Here is a 14,304-nt window from a genome sequence, read left to right as displayed (position 1 = left end):
ATATATATATATATATATATATATAAAATTCATATACATATTTATATATCCCCAAAGCATACAACAACAGTTTTAGAAAAAGTCATTGGGGGAGGGGAATCGTAAAAATAAACCTCTACAGTTATGGTACTTTTAGAGCACCTGTGTTTGGAAGAAAAATTAGAGTGTGAAAATGGTAGAAACTTCTGCCTACATTGTTCTTTACTTTGACAAATTCATTGGTTTTAATTCTATCCTTCTTGTTATGTAAAATAATTATAATTTTTCTTCCCCATGATAGCCCATCAACTATTTGAAAACATATACTATTTTGTTCTAAAGTCCCTTTCCAACCTTTTTTTCTAACTATACAAAATAGGACATAGTTTTGTTTTTTTTTAAATAAATTTATTTATTTATTCATTTTTGGCTGTGTTGGGTCTTCATTTCTGTGAGAGAGCTTTCTCTAGTTGTGGCGAGCAGGGGCCACTCTTCATCACGGTGCACGGGCCTCTCACTATGGCGGCCTCTCTTGTTGTGGGGCACAGGCTCCAGACGTGCAGGCTCAGTAGTTGTGGGCTCATGGGCCCAGTTGCTCCGTGGCATGTGGGATCTTCCCAGACCAGGGCTCGAACCCGTGTCCCCTGCACTGGCAGGCAGATTCTCAACCACTGCGCCACCAGGGAATCCCTAGGATATAGTTTTAAGTTCCTTCAATTTTCCAACTTCTTTCCCCTAAAGGAGCTTCAGTCTGTTTATATTATTTTTAAATTAGTATTCCTAGGATTGAAATGGGAACTTGAGTCAACGAGAAATGTTTTTGTCTCAAGAAACAGAAAATTCAGTAAGTATTTAAATCTTCAAAAAAATGTTCTTACAAAACAAGTATTACAAAGATGGTTGATTGCTGGCTTTGGTTCAGCTTCTCAATGACCTAGTCTTGTCTGCCCTACAACTGTTAGCATAGAGCAAGGAGGGAAGGTGGCATATGTTAACATTAACAGTGTCTGCAACATGCAGAATAGGAGGACAATCATTGTTTGTAACTGTATTAACACACTTCAAGAGTCTTAATTGCTCTTCTGCAACTATATTGCACGATTGACACTGTATTTAACTGTATCAGAGAAACTATGACACTGCAATACAATTTCTTTGTCACCTATATGCACCTTGGCTTTAGGTCCTTGAGGAATTGTGAATTATATACTATCGCACCCTGATATCATTACAAGCTATTATTTAAGTGATCAGTAAATATTTTTTAAAACTTATCAATGTATACCAAATATGTTCTAATCTTAAGAGTAAAATTTTCACTTGCGAGAAGTTGTTTATTAGAACATTTCTATTTATGACATATTTATTTTTCTTTCTGTTGCATTGGATTTCTTGTTTAGCTTCAAAAGTCCATGAATTCTCTAGAAATTGTACATAATATTTTGTGTGCACTTGCATTTATGAAGCAAACCATAATTTTAATCAGGGTCTTAAAGTGGTATTTGACTCAAGAAATTTAAACTTCTTATACAATATAGATTTAAAAAAAGATAGGGCTTCCCAGGTGGCACAATGGTTGAGAGTCCACCTGCCGATGCAGGGGACATTGGTTTGTGCCCTGGTCCGGGAAGATCCCACATGCCGCTAAGCGGCTGGGCCTGTGAGCAATGGCCGCTGAGCCTGTGTGTCTGTAGCCTGTGCTACGCAACGGGAGAGGCCACAACGGTGAGAGGCCCTCGTACCGCAAAAAAAAAAAAAAAAAAAAAAAAAAAAGATAAATGGAAGATCAAAAGAAAATTACTCTGAGAGAGGAATTATTTTCAGGAAAATAGAACAACCAGAAAGGGCTTATTTTGGAGAGATCTCTGTCTTCCTATGACCCCAAAGTAAAAAAAAAAAAAAAAAAAAAAAAAAAATTGCATCTGCAATGGTAGTCATAGATTTCATGTCAAACTCTGTCTCTGGGCTCGCATACTGGAGTCTTGTCAATGTCAAAATCCAAAGAAGGTTTAGGACTCTATCTCTTCTGGATTATAAGAATAAAAGTAGTGGGCTCCAGAAATATTCCACCAATATTGAAACAGTTTTGTTCTTTCATTAGGAGAGAGATGCAACATACAAACTGTGCTTTCTATAAACTCCTGACCCACTTTCAGCAGTAGATGCCCTTTAAAGTCTGTGTTGATGGGTTCATATTGATTCATCCATAGTCTCTGACTAGCCTTCTGTAGAACCAATGGCAGAGGAACTGATAGGATTAGGAGTGAGGTCTATCACTTTAAAGGAACTAGAACTTGATGGTGGCTGCATTAAATAGAGCCAAATTAAGGTGTTATACACATTTCCTAAACAGCACATTTCCTAAGTCTTCATCCTCCTAATTAGAAGGATTTTACTTCCTTATGAAATGACCTGTAGATGATTGAACAATTTATTATTCTGTTGTATACATCCGGCTTAATATATTTTAGAAACTAAAGATTTATTTATTACTTATTTAATCCCACATGTACAACTGATATCCAAAACTTTCTTTGAAATATTAAATTTGAGACCTCCTTAAGTCAGACACTCGTGGTCTACACAATGACAACTTTTTAGACACATTGAAATGTTTTTTCAGGGAAAAGCAAGCAGAGTGGGAAAACAGCAATAACAAAAACAAAGCAGAACAAAACAAAACAAAACAATAAAAATAAATTCATCTTCCCCAACCAACCAGAAAGATTCCCCAGAGTTAAGGCTGATACACCAAGTTAATTACAAGACTGTATGACTTATTGTCTGTAACTCGCTGATTTTGTACTCAAATGAATATAAAGGGTAATGATTTCCACTTAATTGTTAACTATTATGCTTTTGTAATTCTAAACATTGTTGTTTCTGAAATGAAAACTTCCATATATTTGTGTGTAGAAATGACATGGTTGCACAGAAGAATTAACTTTAAAATGTTGATAACTACAAAGAACAGCATATCATATAATCTTTCAACTTTGGATGAATCAAGGAAGGATCTATGAATGTTGCTGAATCATGCATTGTGAAATTTTTAATTAGTTGTGTTAAAAAAGAATGTTCTGGGGCTTCAAAGTCTTTGCCTTAAGAAACCTTGTAGATTCCACTTGGTTCTCTGTAAACGCCTACTCTTGGACCCCTGAGCCACCTTGTAAGGAGACTGACAACAACCTGCTGAAAAGACCATGGGGAAAGGCCTGAGACTACAAAAAAAAGGAGGGTCCGAGCTGAGCCTGACCTTCTCATTGTCCTTGCCAAGATACCAGGCATGTGAGTGAACCTATCTCGGACCCTCCAGTCCAGTCCAGCTACCAGATGAATCTCATCACATGACCCCAGTTGAGGTGTATCTCCCAACTGAGCCCTGAATCACAAGATCATGAGGTTCAAAAAACTGTTGTCTTAAACCACAAAATTTGGGGATGGTTTGTTAATAGCAATACTAAATCAGAACATCCTTATTAAAATTTTAACTTATTTGATCAAAACCTTTATTTATTTATTGCCAACAAAAGATTTCTTAGCTGCATTTTGGAAAACATTTTTCCAGACAATAGATTTCTTTACTCCATGAACTCCTATCACTTTTGTTCCTGTTTTTAACCTGCTTTTGTTTGTTCTTATCACTGTGGCTACAGGTTCTCATTTCCCAACAAGCTTTTAGCTAATCCTGTCCTTGAGTCAGGGTGTATATATGGGTCACTGTCCAGCAGCCCAAGTGACTCCATATCAAATTTAGTTTAGATGAGGGTCTGACCTCAAGCCTTTGTGCCCGTTCTAGCAGGTTGGATTCTGTGCTTTTCTTGTGTTCCCCTTTCTCATAATGTAGTCCCAAGAACTGGTTCTTAACCTTGTTCATTCTGATTAAGGGTCTAAGTTGGTAGACTTTCTAATACTCCACTCTAGATTGGGATCTTTCCTTGTTTTCATTTTCTGTAAGTGCTGTGTCAAGTTGCCAGATATTTGGTAGCCTAAAATAACACTAATTTATTATCTCACAGTTATCTAGATGTCTAGGCTCAGCATGGCTCTGTTGGGTCTCTGCTTTGGGTATAACCAGATTGGAATCAAGGTGTCAACAGAGCTGCATCCCTTTCTGGAGGCTCTGAGGATGACTCTGATTCCAGGCTCCTTCATACTGTAACCAGAATCCAGTGTCTTGCCGTTGTAAAACTGAGGTCCCTGTTTCCTTGCTGGCTGTCAGCCAGGGGTCATTCTCAGCTTCTAGACACTGTCTACATTCCTTGGCTTCTGGCTCCCTTTCTCCATCTTCAGAGTCAGCCATGGTGCATGGAATCCTTCTTGTGCTTGGAATTTCTCTGGCTTCACCTTCTGCCTTTCTTTTCTCCTTTTAAGAGTTTATGTGATTACTTGAAGACCCCCAGTTAACCCAGGATAATCTTCCTATTTTAAGTTAGGGGGGTTAGTAACATTAATTCCATCTGCAAAATAGTTTTAGAGCAGTACCTGGATTAGTGTTAGACTGAATAATCAAGGGATGGGAATTATGGAGGGAAATCTTTAGAATTCTGTCTTTTCAATATTCCATCCCAGGAACTAAAGATCTGTCTTGGAACCAAGAAGCTGAGTTATTGCTACCACCCATCTACCCTGGCTCCCCTACTTCCCTGGCCTAACCCTGGCTTGCCTTTCGTCTATAATGTCAGTGTTACCTGTTTAAAATATTTCCATTACCATGTTTTTTCCCCACTTGCTAAGGCAACTTTGATCATTTTCTGAACCCCCTTAATGATGATTATCTGCCTGGATTGCTATCCATTCCTTCCTTCCTTCCTTCCTTCATTCGACAAGTACTTATTGAGTACTTATTATATGCCAGGTACCTTCTGAGAAGCTGATGATAAGGTAGTGGAAAAAAACAAAGACTATGTCCTTAAAGTATGTGCATTTGTATAGATAGATAATCAGACATATACAAATGAGTATATAATAAAATTTCAAGTGATAAGTGCCATGAGGAAAAATGAAGGAGGGATGGTCCTCTTTGATGTAGGGTAGTCAGGGATGGCTTCTCTGAGAGACAACATTTAAGTAGAGACTTGAGGGAAGATTAGAAGTAAGTGTATATAAGGGCAAAAATGTTCTATTCAAAGAGTTCTGGTCAGGGTTCCTGCTCAGTACTGAGCGAATCAGATGGGAGGTAAAGCAGCTGGACCAGGGTGAGGAAAATAGGAAAGGAAGTCAGAGGGGAGGCAGGAACCAGAGTTTTGGGGGCTTTAAAGGCCATGGAAAGGACACTGGTTTTTACTTTGAGTAAGGTAGGAAGGTATTGGCGAATTTTCATCCAAGGAGTTAAATTATCTGACTTATGGTTTTGCATGATCAGTCTGGCTGCTGAAGGAAGCAGGAAGCACCATCAGGAAGCATTTGTTAGCATTCAGGGTGGAACATGCTGGTGGTTTGGACTTAGGTGGTCGGAATGGAGGATCTCAGAAGCGGCTCTTAGCATCATCTCGAGGGAAGGGATATCTACTTCTTGTTCCTGTGCACTAATATTCTGTCTGACATACCCACAGTGGTCACAGTTCTGGCCACTTCTTCAGGGTTCCACCTAATAAGCTCTTGTGTCTTTTGTATCTTTTGTTTGATAATATCCAGCTCTAAATGAGCTCCCATATTCAAACTGCCTAAAACAACATAACTAAGATCCAAGGAGCCCAGGACAGGCACAAAGGGTTGTGCCCCTCCCGTGCAGCTCCATTTTATGCGTGTTTCTTTCCGGGATACCCCTGACATTCCAGGCTTGCACGTCTTGGTGGACCAGGGATCCCCCCCTTGCTCCCCTATGGGATTACACTTCAGTGGCTCTCTGTTTAAAAGCTTCCGGGGGGTGGTGCAGTTATTCTTTGGAATATTCTCAGTATTGTAAAAGTTCTTATCTGAGGGCACAGTTGATTTTTGGAAAGAGCCACAAGTAGGTCCAAGTCAAATCTGATGAAGAGGCTGCATCAAGCTGAATGATCGTTTTTTAACCAAAGTAGAATGAATTGTGATTGGCAGGATTCCGAAACCTCATGGAAGCTGTGTGTTCTTGCAAATCCCGAGGTGCTGTACCAGCCACTGCTCCTAGATGTCCTCCCTGCCCTGCCCCTTCATGTGTCACCGTCCTACCTACTTGCTGGCTTATAACAGTTAAATTAAAAAAAAAAAATCTACCCTTTCTAGGTTCTCATCAAATACACTACCAGTGTTCCCACAGGTACCCCAGTGAGTCTTTGAGACATTTTCTATCTGAATCGGGAAGAAAACCAAGGAATGGATGAAGCCCCTTGTCCCATTTCCAGTCTGTCCCCTCCCCCCAAATATAGGTGCAAAATACATGTAAGTTCCTCAGGGCCTCCCTTGTCCTTTCAGGGCTCTTGCAGGACATTACTCTGATAAACCACTTTTTGGTGAAAATGTAGGCTCCTTCATGTGTGCCCACCCCAGACTAGGCTGTGAGTGTTTTTTTTTTTTTTTAACTTTGGTAAAAATAACATAAAATTACCATTTTAACCATTTTAAAGTGTGCAGTTCAGTAGCATTAAGTAGTTTCATTGTTGTGTAATCATCCCCACCATTGTCTTCATTGCAAAACTGAAACTGTACCCATTCAAGGACTCCCCATTCCTCCCTCCCAACAGCCCCTGGTAACCACCATTAATTCAATTCCTGTCTCATATAAGTGGAATGATACAGTATTTGCCCTTCTGTGATTGGCTTAATTTGCTTAACATGATGTCCTCAATGTTCATCTACTTTGTAGCATATGTCAGAATTTCCCTTTTTTAAAAGGCTGAATAATACTCCATTGTATGTATGTATCATATTTTGTTTATCCATTTACCTGTCAATGGACTTTCGGGTTGCTTTCACCTTTTGGCTCTTATGAATAATGCTACTATGAACATAGGTGTACCGAAAAAAAAAATCCATGGAACAAGAAAAAACATCTTTGAATAGGAAAGAGATAGTAAAAATGCTCAAGACTAAAGGAACACTCTGGATAAATTCTTTACAATGTCTTGTAGGTACCAGACTTATTTGGAAGATGAATAGGTTAGTGGTCCCCAACAGTTTTGTAGATGAAAAATTATTTTCACCTAAAACTAGTTCAGTCACTGTTTTTGGGATGAGTCTACTACAAATGATTAAGAATATACTTTCCTGCTTTCCAAGATCTAGATGCTTTTAGTAATAAATAACAACAACAAAAGGTCTGAAACTCCAAGGCAAACTCCAATGAAAGCAGAAATAGGTAGGCAAAGTGCTATGGGCATATAGAAATAAAAACAGAAATCAATATAATGGCAAAATTAATGAAATTCAAGTCAGAGTGAGGTTCTGGGACTGCTTACTATCTTTCTCCATCCCTGGGAACTGCCCCAGTTGGTGAATCATTCTGGAATTTGAATCTCTTTACCTATGAGATGGATATGGAGGAAAATTGGGAAAAACAGAGCTATGCTCCTTTGCTTGTGTCTACATTAAGACATAAATATCTTTCATTCCATGGGAAAATATGTTTAATTGAACAGATACAACAATAATATATTAAGAAAACCCCCACAGAATCTAGGAATTAAAGATGGTTTGGACTTTTCAAACGTCTGTTGCTCTATTTAGAACCATCTTTGTTCATTTTACTCCTAATCTAAAAACTACCCCCAGGACCATTTTTACACTTTTGACCTTGCCTGAACCAGCTCATTATTAGCTGTGAAGGAGTTTGTAAGATTAAATACCAAAGTTTTTTTTTTTTTCCCCCTTCCAGCCATTTTACTAGTTTGCTACATCAAATTCTCTCTCCTTAAACAATAGTTCTTTGTACACTCTAAGCTCTTGTCTGTACTCTCACTGCTTGCCTGATTCTCCAGTTTCCATGCCATTTTAATTGGAATTTTAGGACCACTCTTGCTTTTACTCAAGGGCCCACACATTAGGACATCTAAATACTTCCCCTCATTTCCCCAATCTCACACATTCTTCCATCCACCCTGCAATCTCTCCCTCAGACTCTTGGTCCATATGGATTTAAGACTCCTAGTGCTATGAAAAGCCAATAATTGATAATAATTATCTAAAGTGATTATGACAGTGCCTGGCACTTGGTGACACCTAGATGACCATTGACAGTTACGATGATGTGAGAGCCATCTGCAATATTGGGATCTTAAGACCAATGTCATAGGGGTCATGGAGAGAAACACCTGGGAGAAAGTTTGTGACGTCTTCACCCAGGGCCTGACCCAAAGAGATGTTCAACCAATCTTAACTGAATTATTATATACCATGCTTTTAAATGTTTAAATATTTTAAATTATTTCTTTCAAAAGTATACATCCGGGCTTCCCTGGTGGCGCAGTTGTTGAGAGTCCGCCTGCCGATGCAGGGGACACGGGTTCGTGCCCCGATCCCGGAAGATCCCACATGCCGCGGAGCGGCTGGGCCCGTGAGCCATGGCCACGGAGCCTGTGTGTCCGGAGCCTGTGCTCCGCAACGGGAGAGGCTACAGCAGTGAGAGGCCCGCGTACAGCAAAAAAAAAAAAAAAAAAAAAAAAAAAAAAGTATACATCCTACCAAGAATAAAATTTAATGTACAGTTATGAAATACTATTTGATAAGAGAGAGAAATTCAATGTTTGCAATATACACTAATAGTAATGATTTCAGGTTTAGAAGGAATTCACGTCCTTTGGAATCCTAATACTATAAATTTGATACCAAATATTAATAAATAGGCTTTTGCTAGTGGATATCAATTCTTTTTGAACTTCCATGCATGCATTATTATTTTGGCTCTTTAATTTTATATCTAGAATATGTTCATTTTTAGAAAAGAAAGGATGAAGCAGGTAGATTATATTGCTTGCTGCTTCTAATTTAACACCAGAAGTTTGACACTAGACAGACTTAGCAGGTGGTAGTTGGTAAGAAGAACTTGAAGCAATATAGCTCATTGTATTTTAAGAGAGAGAAAGTATTAATTGTCTGTGCCAATGTGAATGAAGAATGATAGAAATTATAGAGAACCTAGGGCTTCATTAAGACCTGGCTTGGTCCTATTGCTGTTATGAGAAAATTAAAAATAAATGGACAATAGTTTCCACCTCCAAAACATATTATATGCAGTACATACTTTAACCTAGTTTACAATTTACATTTATTATGCCCAGTGAAACCACAAAGCCAATGTTTAATTTTACAGTTTAAAGTCACACATAGGGGAAATGCTTTACAAAATAAGATATTGTTCCTTAATGAAAAATATTACAGTATAGGTCCCCAAAGTCTCAGTTCAAGTGGTTTACCTGAATAACAGAGCTGTTGTGGAATGCAGGCTACAAGACATAGTAATGCTTTCAATAGTCATTTCAGATTTGAAATTTGCCAAAGCTGAAGAGACATTTGAAACAAGACCCGTCTTAGTTTTCCAAGATTGTTTTTGGCTTTCCAACAGCATTATATTTACTGAAAAATGCCAACACTTCTGGAAAATTGAGTGTAAAAAGCAGCTTACATTTTACTGCTTGTATACAGCATGTAAATCTTCAATATTTTACTCTACCTTGAAAGCATCTTTCAAGATTTAAGAATCTCAGTTCTACCTATTTTTGTTTATTACCTCACTTGATTCACAGACTCTAATATAGAAATCAAATATTCGTGCCACTGCCTACATCAAATCGAACATATTCCCGCAAGCTGTTTAGTTATCTGCAGTCTATTTACAAAGCAAGTGCATGATTTGCTCTGATCAATGTGTCATACTAAAATGTAAGCAGTATTTGTCGACTCCTACATTTATGTCATGCCGGAGTGTGTGATGCAAAAATACCATCCAGAGACTTCCTTAATCCAAAGTCTAGTTTCACAAAGTCACACACAGTATGATATTCTATCCTAGATATACTCAGCATGGGGTGAGTGTTTTTCATATGCTGTGAATTGTTACAGAAAAGGTGGAGATATAGTAGCCAAGTGTATGTATGAACATAAAATATTGCAAAGCTTAAAGTCCAGCTAAATATACACAGAAGTTCCTTTGTGTATAAGAAACAAACAAGTTTGTTTGAAAGGAATGCTGATGGCTTAGTATGTGATGGAACATGACATTTAAAAGTGGGCTACACCAACCTGATGCTCTTCAAGTTTGGACGTCACATTAAGCATCCTCAATGTACATATAGCTTATGTCACTAAACACTGCCAATATGAATGACCATTAAATACAATTTCCCAAACTTTGAGTATCAAGTTGTGCCCAAGCTTCACCAACTGCTTAGAGTTCTTTCTTGCAAATTGAAAAATCATGTAGGATAAAATAGTAACTCAGAAATACCACATTTGGCAGTTGGTCACTGAAAATGTTAGCACCTTGATAAAGATTACAATTGGTCATTGGATGTGCCAAAGGAAAAGTAAAAGAAAAAATGCCCTGTTTTATTTATAAATCACAGTTTTCCTCACAGTGTTAGACTTGGGTCACTCTGATGTGGCAGTGCCTTATAGGATGATGGACCATTATTTATTTATTTTTTCATTTGACCAATGGCAGTACACATGGATCAGCTGGTGCAGCTATGAGATAAGGACCACAGACAGCAAACTTACTCTTAGTGCTAGAATTTTAAGAGGGTGCAACTAACAGGGTTAATGAATGTGTATGTTTCAGTCCTACTCCATTTTAAAACCAGCGTTTTCTAACAACATAGTCCTTTACCTTTTCTACAAAATCTGCATTAAAAAGTATGATACAATGGCACCGGAAAAATATTTGCCAGGTTGAATGCTTTTCTGATCTAAACACTACGTATATTCTCATTTTCTGGCTCACTAATGCATGGGTTGGTGTTTCATGGCTTGGTGTTCTCATACATTAACTGGATATAACACAAAATTATGTGGTATAGACTGATGTGTTTCTTGTGTTATAAACTGAGCAGTCATTTCTGTAGTTCATGCTAACAGGGTGTTATTAGAAAGATTGTGTTTTTCAGTGGGCTATTGAGCTAAGTTGATCTACCTGTTTGACAACCTAAAACTACATGTTGTTGACAAATGAGAAAAATAATAGAGAAAACATGTAAATTCCTTTTCTGTGTGTCTATATGATAGATCACCTTGACCCTGTACTTGGTTCTATTATAGCTTTGGATGGCCATTTCTGTCTTCAAGGTCATTCATTTACTTTGTACCTTTGAAATGTTAAAAAATATATATAAGGTGTTTTTATGGATTCAAGTTTAACTACTAATAGATTATTAATAGTCACCAATCATACCAATGCGATTTCATACTCAGCCATAAACTATTAGCAAAATCCAGCCATTATTAAATTCAATCTTATTTCACAAACAGTGAGCTCTAAGTTATAGCACAAGTCCTGAACTTCTTTGACTCTGGCTGCTGTCCTCACCTAAACCATTACAATGACCTTGTCCAATGAGGAAGGAGTAAAGGGGAGAAACATCAGAACCAGAGATTGATCTAGCCAATTGTGTATCCAAAGGTGCTTTGCCTTATTGCTACAACCAGACTGTGAAATCATAGTCAGGAGCAAGCTGGTGTGCTCAGAGGTGTCCCTGCTTGTCCCAAGTCCTATTATCCCTCCAAGAGATTAATTCGTAGTAGTAAAAAGTCATATTGTGTCATTGGAGATCCCACACTTGGTGAAACAGTTATGACTACAAACATTTGAATCATTTAAATCCACATTGTTTACTCTCATCTATAGAATCTTAAAGATACTAGAGACTGAATGATATTAATTTTAAGGAGGGTTTCTAGAGCAGCAAAAGACATTATTTGGTTTTATTATCATTGATATCACTCGGAGGCTGTGATGTATCAACAGCTCCTTGTCCAAGTTCATCAGTGAAGCTCATGGACCTGATTTTGAATTGTGTCTTAGCTTCTATGGGAAGTTTCCAGGCTACCTATATATCCTAGTTTAAAACTTAGACCTTAGTTGCTTGAATAAATGCTTTTCTTATCTGAAGCTTGGATAAATTAGTATTAAATGGAATCCAAAAGACCTATTAAAATAACTACAAGTGATGAACACTACTAGCCATGGAAGATTAAATTTAAAACTTACTTAGAAAGAAAAGGGATAGTATCACAATAAGAATACATGAGGAATATATACATATACAACTGTTTCACACAGAAAGCTTTCTGTAAAAAAAAAAAAAATACAAAAGCAACCAGTGCCGTATATTATGTAAACTCACAAAGTGTACTTTATACACAAACATGAAGCATAAATTAAAAAGTAGGACAACAGCAAAACATCTTAAATATAGAAGAATTTGCACATATTTTTGTTAAATAAGAATAAATAATTTTATCACACAAATTCACATACCAGTTGCAAAAACAATAAGTTACTTTTTTTTTCAGTGCTGCAACTTTTTTTTTTTGTTTGTGATTAATCCCTTCATACTTAATGTGCTAAAACTGTTTCCACAGGAAGGCAGAAGAAGTTGAATTTGTTGAATAAATTAAAACAATGTCCTTAAAGCTCTAAACAACAAGGTAGGGCTTCGTTTGACTTTTTTCTGTTCCAGGAGAAATAAATGCTATTTTCTTCTGGGTTCCCTTAGTATTAATGAAACAACCTGGAGTATTTAGTTTTGTGAGTGAGATTAGATTCTTACCAACCTGAGCATTTTTAGACAAGTTTTTTTTTTTTTTTTTTTTCTTTTTAGGAAGTAGCCCCTAGCATCCTGAATCCTACGCTCTTTATTCAAGATGTAACTATGGAAAGGTAAAAGGCATAACCCAATGTGAAACTGAACTAAATTATCTTCATTATAGAGGATTTTCCCTTTGCTCATCATTCTCTATGTCTACCAAACACTCCATTTCTCTGAATTTCAGTTTCCAGTCTATAAATTTTCTCAGGAGTTTAGACATACATTCCTTAGTCAGTCTATTGATACCCATAACAAACCAAACGAAACCAAACAAAAAACCCTAAAGGAAACTCCTTAAAAGCATGGAATAGTGGTTTATTTGTTCTAAGCTCTCTAGGATTGCTCCCATGAGAAAAGTAAAACTTTAATATTTGGGGAAAAAATGAATCATTGGTAAATCATATTTAAAAATCTATGAATACAGTATGGAGAAGCAGAGTAGGAGAAATCATGTTTGCTCTTCAATTAATTTTTAATGTTGCTGTCAATATAACCACAAAAGATTAAAAAAAAAATTGTCATAGTTTAAGTACTTGATTCAAGTTATTCTGAATACTGGAAAAAGTAAAGTTGGTCCTTCTCTTAGTTCTCTCTGCATAGTCAAGTGGTCGCTGTGATTTTTATTTTTAATTTTTTTTTCTGACTGATATGAATAGCTTTGCTCCCTGTCCCTGATATCTGGTACCTTCATCAAATGGAGGTTACCAGTCTTGTATAGGCCTCCTTTTTCTAACTAACTGGTAATTTATTAAGAAAAAAGGACCACATCTAAAGCAAAGTCAGTCTATGAAAATCCAAAGGATGATTAACAGTTTTGTTAACTGTTACATAATTACATAATCCTTTTATATTAAAAATATCTTATAATAAAAATAAACTCTCATGAACTTAAGGAAACTCAAACAATAGTTTCCTAATATCCTTATATGCAAATCTTTAACAATAGGCACATTTGGTATGATTATTATAAAATTTTATAAAAACAACTAGCTTTGTGATATTTCACAAAGAAAAAGAAAAACCAAATGAAATGAAATATCTTAGATTTTCTGAGCTATGGGGTAGAGTGATGCAGTTTACTCTCTATGAGATTTTTATGCAAATGACTGTAAAAGTTTTCCATTTCTAACTATTCTAACTCACAACCTACCTAGACAGGCTATGGAAATAAGAACAGACTTTGCAAGGACCATCACATTTCATCACTCAAACACTTACTGGTACAACCAAATGCTTTCTAATTGGGAAAAATCTTAAGTACAGTATAAGTATACTTGGATGAAGAAAAAAAAACAATGCAAGGGATTATTGCCTATGGTGTGGAAACAGTATTATTAATATTAACCATTTTTTTTCACTAGCCACATTAATGATAACCATTTCTAGATGTGGCTAACTACCAAGTCAACAAGAAGTACAAAACATTGTAGGTCCTACAGAACCCTTGAACAAAACAAACAAGCAAAAACAAAATGCATTTTAAAGGCTCGCTGGTAAGAGGTATACCAGTGTTGAAGGTGACAGAAAATTCTTTGTTGTGTGTTCTGAATGTATATTACACATTGTGAGATATCAGATGGGAACCATAGAAAGAGAAAGCAGTTGT

This window comes from Mesoplodon densirostris, chromosome 5 (genome assembly GCF_025265405.1).
Source record: "Mesoplodon densirostris isolate mMesDen1 chromosome 5, mMesDen1 primary haplotype, whole genome shotgun sequence".
NCBI classification, from domain to species: Eukaryota; Metazoa; Chordata; class Mammalia; order Artiodactyla; family Ziphiidae; genus Mesoplodon; species Mesoplodon densirostris.
The sequence above is the reverse complement of the archived record's forward strand: the minus strand, read 5'-3'. Positions refer to the sequence as shown.